A 9,592-nucleotide genomic window follows, 5' to 3' on the forward strand; every position below is an offset into this window, starting at 1 on the left:
GGGTGTGGGTGTGGGCATGGAACACTGGCATAGTGAATTACACCTTCATTTGGGTTTGTGTTCAGAGATAACAAATTTCTGGGTGGTTCTACAGTCAGCTAAGGTTGAGAACCACTATTCTAAGACTTTGCTTCTCAAAGTGCAATCAACAGACCAGAATTCTGCACCGGGGAACCTGCTAGAAATCCAGCACCCCAGAGCCAGGCGTGGTGGCTCATGACTGCAATCCCAGTACTTGGGAGGCTGAGCCAGGAGTACCACAGGTTCACGGCCAGCCTCAGCAACTTGTAAGGCCCTCTGCAACTCAATGAGACCCAGTTCCAAAATAAAGAATGAAATAGGATGGGGGAGGGCGTGTGGGGAGGGTATAGCTCAGAGGTAGAATCCCCTAGGTTCAAAAAAAGAAAAAGAAAGAAAGAGAAAGAAAGAAGAAATACAGCACCCCAGAGGAGTCACGAGCTATTAGTTAGAAGGAATGTTAGATGATGTGGTCAGGGAAACACAGAAAGGAAGTCATCTCCAGGAAGTTCCTCCATCTTTAAGAACGAGCTTCCTTGCTAATATCTGAAGCTGAAGCAATGAGACTGGCGGTGCAGAGCAGGACTAAGCAGTGGCTCAATGGCTCTGGATCCACTCCTCTGGGCGGATGTGGATGACAAACTGTAGGGGCCAAGAAAGGCGAAGTTCATTCCACATTTTTGGAGAGCTTTATAATAGCTCTTAAAACATGGAGCCATACCATATGACCCAGAAACCCCACACCTGTTATCTTTAAAACACACATGCACGTGCCCCTCACGTCACTTGTCTCCCTGTACTTCAGTTCTGTTGCCAGTCCTCACCCAGAACCAGCTGCCTGGAGCCGCCCCAGGTGCCGTGCGCCAGACCATCGCTACCACTCACTGCCCAAGTCGCTCGGCCCAGCTTGATCCCCGGGACAGGCTCTAGCCCCAGCCCCTCCATCGTATCCCTTAGACAGTCAGCTGTATCTACTCAGCTGAGAAGTACAGCCCAGGAAACAAGTTTACTGGGGCATTTCCAAGCCAGACACCCACTGCTATGATGCTGGGGGCGGGACCACCCAACCCACAGTGTCCAGAAAGGGATTCCCAGCACACACCACTCCCCAGCCTCCACCCAAGCCTAGTGCCAGAGACCCGCTGCTGAGGACACGGGAAGCAGGGGTCTCTGCTTCTGTGGCGTGAGTGGCTTGCTTCCAGCAACAGAAACTTCTTGACTGGCAGGACTTCACCGCCTTGGAGAACAGAAGCATGAGATCCCAGAGAGGTGAGAAGAGCACTGGGTTTACTTTCCTTGCTACCTGGGCACTGTGTTTAGAGATAGGAGCCATCCTCCACCACCAAAGGTTTGGCTGCAACTCACCAAGCCTCACTGGTCTCAATGAGGGCGCGCACTTCGGGGAGGCACCTCACAGGGCCCACCCCCAGGTGACTGATGTCCTTCCACCTGCCCGCACTCCCCATTTGTTGAGCAAGGGGCTCGCTCCCCCCACTTCCTCACTCCTGAGCCATCCCATGCCAGTTCTTGGGAACTGTAAGAGGACATTTTTCCTGATATGCATGGTCTGAAAGGCCTACAGAAGGTGGCGCAAGACGCACTAACGTTTCCTGAATGTCCAGGCAGGCTGCCTGCACACTGAGCGCCCCTTCAGCCGTTCTCTTTCTTTCTTTCTCTCTTTCTTTTTCTCTCGTTCCTTTCTTTCTTTGGCTACCTTCATCCTGAGCATTTTATTTCTCATTTGTTTTAAAACCTGAACCTGAATGTGTTAGTCACTCACAGGCTAATCAGAGGCTACCTCCAAAACCATATTTCCCCAGGATAGGGGAGGCAGGAGGAGGAGGAGGCAGGCAGGCAGGCCTGCAGCCAGGGAAAAGCCTCCCTTCGAGGAGGCTGCAGAGCCCTGCCCCAGGGTTGTTGGGGAGGACACTCAGCTATTTTGAATCTGTTGGAATTACAGAGCTGCCTGCTTATTTTTAGCAGGCCCATTTGCCCGGGAATAGATGCACACTGGCTCACCGCCAAGCGGCCACAGAGCTGAAGGCAGGCACGTGCTCTAGCCATAGTCCTCTGCATTCTCCTGCTCACTCCAGGTTCTAAAAGGACCCTTTCTTTCTCCAGAGAGGTGCCTGCAGCTCCTCAGAACAACCTTTGGAGAAGTAATGGCCTCACTCCCAACCCAGATCACAAACCAGTAAGTGCAGGCTAAAGCCTTCTGTTAAACAAGAAAACAACCCCTGGAAATGGAACAGAAAAGTGTTGGTCCCAGTGACTAAGCCAATTTGGCTGCAGTTACTGTGAAAAAGAGCTGCGTATAATTGACAGGAAAGTCAATCATAAAAACAACAGCTTGGGAGCCAAGAGCCCAAGTCCACTTTGGACTTGGGCAAGCAAGAGAGCCCAGGAAGGCTGTCTCAAAGAGGGCCACGATTTCCTTTGTCTGCAATGAGTGGAGAGGGGGAAATGATATCAACTGAGGCTTTAATACCTTTAAGGGTGGAAGAGGGTGGCAAGACCCAGAACAGTGCCAGAACAAGTCCTAAGAGTGGGAGCTACAGAGCTGGTAAGGACCAGACAACACAGTGTGACCTTTATGGTGAAGGCAGTAGGAACCATCTCGGGTCACCTAATTGCTACATGGTCTAAGTAGAGCAGGTCACCAGAGGCAACGGTCAGGGCCATCCCCATGTGGCGGCTCTGTCCAATACTGGCACCCACAGGGGGTTATTGCACACTTGAAATGTGACAAGTGTGACTGAGGAACTTAATTTCTAATTTTATTTAAAGACCATTTAAATAGCCATGTGCAGCTAGTGGCTACCCACTGGAGGTAGCAGTTGAGAGGTTCAGTTCTAGAGGGTACTCCCAGGAGAACCCAAGAAACGTGACGGCTGGCAGACAACCAAGCCAGCACCTACCTTGCTGGCGGTGTGCAGTCCTGCCGCTGAGGGTGGGGGACGATGGAGAGCCAGGGCCACTCTCCCGCAGCAGCATGGCTGGGGCCCAGGGATCAGAGTGCTGGAGCCATGCCTCAGATGTGTTGGTCTTGGCCCAGCCCCTGTGTTCTCTTCATCCTGGGGCCCTGAGTGAGCTGTGACTCGTGAAGGGACTCGCATGATTCCATATTAGCTCACAGTGGGGCAGTCAGGCCCGCCAGGCTGTACCCACGCCCTCCATTGTGATGGAGGAGCAGCAGGCAAGCCAGTGCAGCCGGACAAGCTCGGGGCAGCCCCCATTCCCCAGGGCGACCAGCCTTCAGGATGTCATGGAACATGTTCCCAGCTTGCTTCACAGAGGGAGGGCCGAGGCTCACCCAACATTTGGGTGGGTGAACCTGCTCAGGGACACCTTCTCTGGTCAAAATGGAAAACCAAAGCCTAGTACCAAGAGCTCCAGGTAAGAAGAGCCAGAAGCCAAAACTCCCATCTCTGGACACCCGATTAGAAATTACACTAACTCCCAGTTTGGAACACTTAGTAGTAAAGGGAACCTCAAAGGGCAGAGTGCCAGCCCCCGTCCTCTGCTGACCAATCCCCTAGAAGGTACAGCCTCATCCCTCCCAAGTGGGGGGAAATCATCAGCACCTCCCACCAAGTGCTTCATCAGGAGGTGGGAGTGTGGTTTTAGAAAACTTTGAAGGCCATGTCCCCCACACCTTGTCCTTCATCGCACCCTGCCCTTCATCACAGCCTGCCCTTCATCGCAGGCTCTTAGCAATCACTTGGCTTTACAGGTGAATTCCATCAGGCTCCTGCGGATGGTGACAAAGCAGGGGCAGGAATGTACTCCTGAGTACATGAGTTCCGGCCTAGGACCACAAAAGATGCCACAGAGAACTGCCAAGAAGACACGAGCACTGATCTGACAAGGCACTTGAAAGCCAATAAAAGATGGAGGTACCTCCAAAAGAAGCCAGAGAAAATTCTGGTGTGCAGCAAAGGGCCCTTTGCACCACCACCACCAGTGGGTACGGGTGAGCCCCTCATTTCTCAAACAGCAGACTGCAGTGCGACCAACCCAGAAACTCCATGAAGGCCAAAGAGGGCCATTTCTATTCAACAAATACTTATTGGCTTCTACGGGGTACCAAGCCCTACAGTGAGATGAACTGCGACAACACACGGCTAGAAACACTTCTCATCTTTCATTTCTTTGAAGGCAAAAACGCCTCCAATGAGCTTGTTTGTCGTCCTCTGTGAAGAACTGAAAGTTTGGCCCAAGAGACAGGTAAGAGTCCTACTGGCAGTGGGGAGTGAACGGAAAACAGAGTGCCCATTTCCCCAGTCTAGGATGTTCTGATGTCCTGCGGTAGTGGGAGAAAGGATTTTAGCCTGAATGCTAGGCTAACATTAGGGGAACCAAGGAGGGTTGGGCTGCCCCATTGCACACGCAGCTACCACTCTCACCACCACCTGGTGTCCAAATCCAAATCCCAAAAAGGCAAACAAGCTCTTCTGTTGGCCTGGCAGAAGGGATCTACCAGCCTACTTGTCTTTGCCTATTTCCTACCAAACTTCTGTGTTCAGCCATGCACTTCTATGGCATGCCCTCAAAAGTGCCTGCCCTTCTGTGTGCACGAGCTTGCTTTCTGCTGGCCACCCACCAGACACACACACTTTCTCAGCACACTGAAGGATGTGCCCCACCAAGACAAGGGAGTAAAACAATGGGGAGGAGGCATCAGATCTAAGAAGGAACGCAGAGAGGGAAAGAGGAAACTTCTCAGAGGGAGGCGAAACAGCCAGGGGGAAAGGACGCTTCCTTAGAGCTACACAGAACTGTTAAAAGGACCTGTATGAGCCGGGCGTGGTGGCACACATGCTTGTGATCCCAGTACTTGGAAGGCTGAGATGTTAAGATCACAGGTTCACAGCCAGCCTCAGCAACTTAGTGAGACTTGTTTCAAAATAAAAGAACTGGGCTGGGGATATAGCTCAGAGGTAGAATGCCCTTGAGTTCAATCCCCAGTACCGCAAAAAAAAAAAAAAAAAAAAAAAAAAAAAAAAAGGCGAGGGGAGGGACTGTATGTTTAAACACAATGAGAAGAGCTTTTCACCAATGGCAGGAATTCTATAAAGAGTCAAGTAACTGGCTACAGACAGAAGAATAAGCAAAAGAAAGCAACGGAACTGATTAGGAGGAGACAAGGAAAAAAAATAGAGAAAACTAAGAACTTTGGAGTCAAACGATGTTGTGTATTTTTGTTGTTGTTGTTTTTGTTTTGTAGTACTGGGGATGGAACCCCGGGCATTCTACCTCCAAGCTATACCCCTAGCCCTATTTTCTTATTATTTATTTTGAAACAAGGTCTAAGTTGCAAAGGGCCTCACTAAGTAGCTGAGGCTGTCCATGAACCTCGATCCTCCTGTCTCAGCCTTCCAAATGCTGGGATTACAAGCATCTGCCACCATGCCCAGCATAAACAATGTTTATATTATGATAATGTACACTCTGAATAGCATCTTGACCATGCTTCTGTACTGGAAGGAAGAAAAACTGTAGGAATGAGCTAAGTCTTTATCTCTCATAGCAGAAACACAAAGAACAGCTACAACTGAAGGCAGCTGCCACTGAAAGAACAGGAGGATGCCAGGTGCACAAAAAGCAAAGAACTGTCCTTTCTTGTGTGTGTAGGTGTATGTGGGGGGATACTTGGGACTGAACCCTGGACCTCCTGTGTGCTAAGCAAGCACTGTACCACAGAACTATACCACCAGCAAAGGACTATCCTTGCAATCCTTGCGATAGTCAAAAAGCCAAATCTTTCTACAAACAGTGCTATGATCAAAAACTCTTTCTTAAGCCGGGTGTGGTGGCGTGCACTTGTAATCCCAGAATTCAGGAGGCTGAGACAAGAGGATCATGGTTCAAAGACAGCCTCAACTACTAGTTAGTGAGGCCCTCTGCAACTCAGTGAGACTCTTGTTTCAAAATAAAGAATAAAAAATAGGGCTGGAGGTGTAGCTAGAGATAGAATGCCCATGGGTTCCATCTGAAGTATTGCAAAAATAAATAAATAGATTAATTAATTAATTATTAGCCAGGTGTGGTGGTGCAGGCTTATAAGCTCAGTACTTGGAAAGCTGAGACAGAAGCGCAGATTCAAAGCCAGCCTCAGCAACTTAGCGAGACCCTGTTTCAAAATAAGAAATAAAATCAGGCTGAGGGTATAACTTGGAGGTAGAATGCCTCTGGGTTCAAGCCCCAGTACCACACACACACACACAAATCATTCTTAAGCCACATACAGTAGCAATGGATCCTTTATTACTATACGGTTTTATGGGCTTCTTGTTAATCATAATATTCATTAGTGTTAACTCATTTACACATAAATCTGTAATGAGTTCTTTTCCCATAATAATTGATGCTTCAGACCAAAAAACTGTCCGTGACATAACAGTAATAATCAAGAAGAGAATATACTTACTCCTAGACCCTTTGAAAACTAAGGCAACAGTCTTCCCACCCCACTGAAGGCTAGCCAGCTTCAGGGAGCAGGACCCCTTGGGGCCACTTAATAAAGACTTTGAGACCCACTGTGAGCTAGGTTCCATGAACACCACAAGGGAAAGCACTCTCTGGAAGCAAAGGGGTAGTGACTCAAATGTCAGCATCAAGACACTACTGCAGAGAAGACTAGCAACTTCAGGTAATACACCTGTAACCTCTCTCTGCTAGTTGAGAGCGAGAACAAGGCCTAAGGCATCCCTTGCATGTAGTGAACTAACTACAGTCCCGGGCGGTGAGCAGGCTAACAGGAGGGTTGGGAAACAGCACCTTGGACCTGGGATAGAGGAGAAAGGCTGGAAGTGTGTTTGGGAATGTCCAGACAGAACAGGGAGGAAACCAACGGACTGCCTCTCGGAAGAAGCGGCTCAGAGCCGGAATAGTGAGGAGTGATGCCAGGATCTGGGGGAAGGTGGGAGGGAGAGGGGAGAAAGTTCCAGGCAGGGAGAACATGTGCCAAAGTCCCAGGGCAGGAACAAGCTTGGCTGACTCAAGAGGCAGCAAGACAAGGCCAAGATGGGGTCAGAGCTCTGCTGCCAGGGAAATGGCTCCCTAGCACCCCCCACAGCAGCACCACGAGGCACTGGGTTCGCCAGACACCCCCAGAAGGGAACTGACTGGCCACACAGGCAAGGGGCTTTCATTCTTAAGTCATAAACAGAAGCTGCTTCCAAGATCTGTTCCAGAAACAAGATGCCCCTGACTGGGAACATGACAGGTATGCTGTGTGGGTAAACAGGCACTCACTTTTTGCTTTTGAGTTCTCAGCAAATGTACTTGCTGAGAAGTCCTGCAGACCTGTCACACATTAGCTGAAAGCCACTGCTGAACCCTTACCCTCAGCCCCCACCCCTCATATCAATGTTCAATGAGGCATTCCAGCCCCTAGAGGCAGGTAGACATGTACACACACACACACACACGCTGCACTGCACAGCATAAGTCCTTGCCTTCTCTTTGAAGCAGACTGTAAAAACAACCTTGCTCTCCAGCCAACATAAACCACAGGCAACTGAGGGCCTTATATGGCTCTAAGCCTTCTTAATCAGAAACAGATAGATGGGCTGGAGCTGGCAGCTCCAAGTTAAAAGGAAGGAAGAGGAAAAAGAGGCGGGAGCAGGAAGGCACACGAAAGGATAGCATGAAGAACAGGCACGCTTGTTTGTCAATCAACTTTGTCATTCCTCTTCAGCCTCAGTGGCTTCCTAACAAAGAACTCCTGGGGACCACGGCTTTGCCTTCTCCTGTGCTTGTTTCTTGGTTTAAGCCAGAGGACACAATTAATCAGACCACCAGTCAATCCGGTTTTAAAAAGGTTCATGTCCATTTAGTGGCCAGCCTTTAGGTTGGGGAACATCACCTGAAAACAGAGTTACGCAGTTTCTGAGAAGCCAGCTGCTGCAGCAAGGAGGGGTCCTCATTCCCCGGGCAACAGTCTGAGCCCTGGCTCTCCTGCTCACTGGTTACTTCAGGCGCATGCCTGCCTGGCCAAAGAGGCAGAGTTGGGCCCCTGCCACAGACCCAGAATAGAAAAGGCAGCCCCAGAGAGCTCTTAAGTAACCAACCCCTCCAACACAGGCTATGGCGATTTCTAGAGCGGTTCCATTCTCCTCCCTTCCCCAATTAGGCAGCAGCAGGACCATCCTAGATTCTGGCCACATGCACTTGGCTCTCCCAAAGGATGCCACCTGCTAAAAATAGCACCAGCACATGCTTGGCCAATGGGCCACACCAAAGTCAAAGGACAAAAAGCAGGGAAGCTATTCTCAGCCCTGCCTCCTCTCCTAGAGACAGCTCAAGACACAAGTGCTGGTCTCCCTCCAAGACAGCTCCAGAAGTGGGAGTTACTCCAGCTCCTCCTTCATCAGAGAGGCGAGAAGACATACAGAAGGTGGATCTGCCTTCAGGTGGGCTGCTGACCCTGGTCCTCACAGTGGCACACCCAAGCCAAGGCCAGGCCTTGCTACCTCCTCCCACCTGGACCAGGCCACTCCTGGGTGACAGCTTGTTGAGGGCCAGGGGATGGTCTCATGACCTCCATGTGAGATCTGACAGGCCATGTTATTATTAGCAGGGGAATGAGTGACTTCAAGGTTGTCTTTTCAACCACTGCAGTTTTCAAGGCAGTTCCCAGACCTTAAGGTCCAGCTGTTGAGACGGGCTGTGTGTAGGTGGAGGAGTACTGTAGAGGGGGGTGGGGGGGGTTACCAGGGATTGAACCCAGCGGCATTCTACCTCCAAGCTACACTTCCAGCTCTATTTTTTATTCTTTATTTTGAAACAGGGTCTCACTAAATTGTGGAGGGCCTCACTAAGTGGCTGAGGCAGTCTGTGAACTTGTGATTCTCCTGTCTTAACCTCCCAAGTAATGGGATTACAAGCATGTGCCACCATTCCTGGCTTGAGGCCAAGGCTTTTTTTTTCACTCATAGCCATTACTTGTGGGTTTAAATAGTGTACTCAGCCAGGCATGGTGGCTTAGACTTGTAATCTCAGTACTTGGGAGGCTGAGACAGAAGGATCACTAGTTTGCAGCCAGCCTCAGCTACTTAGTGAGGCCCTCTACAACTTAGTAAGACTGTTTCAAAATAATTAAAAATAGGGCTGGGGGTATGGCTTGGAGGTAGAATGCTCCTGGGTTCAATCCTTAATGGAAAAAAAAAAAAAGAGCGCACTGACTTAATGATAAAACAGGACTTTGGAAGACAAGAGTTAGAGTGAATCATGAGCTTTTGGTTTTCTGTAAAATGGGATAAGAATAACTTCTTCACAGGGTTGTAATGAGGCTTAAATGACTAAAACACTGAACAGACTTAGTTTGTGAGATAAATCCAGTTTTGTTTTCTGGATGAGGATAGAGTGATACCAGGGCAGTAAACAAGAGTGTTTGAGCACAGAGTCAGGGGATAGAGGAGAGAAGGAAAGGGAGGTGTCAGGGGAGGAAGAGAAATACCTGGACCCAGAGCAAAGCCAGCCCAGCTCCCCCTGTGTCCTGGGATCAGCTTACTCTCCTCAGGACTGTTTCCTCATCCACAGATTTAAGATACTTAGCCTCATAGGGTTG

Source organism: Muscardinus avellanarius (assembly GCF_963383645.1).
Source record: "Muscardinus avellanarius genome assembly, chromosome: 16".
Lineage (NCBI taxonomy): Eukaryota > Metazoa > Chordata > Mammalia > Rodentia > Gliridae > Muscardinus > Muscardinus avellanarius.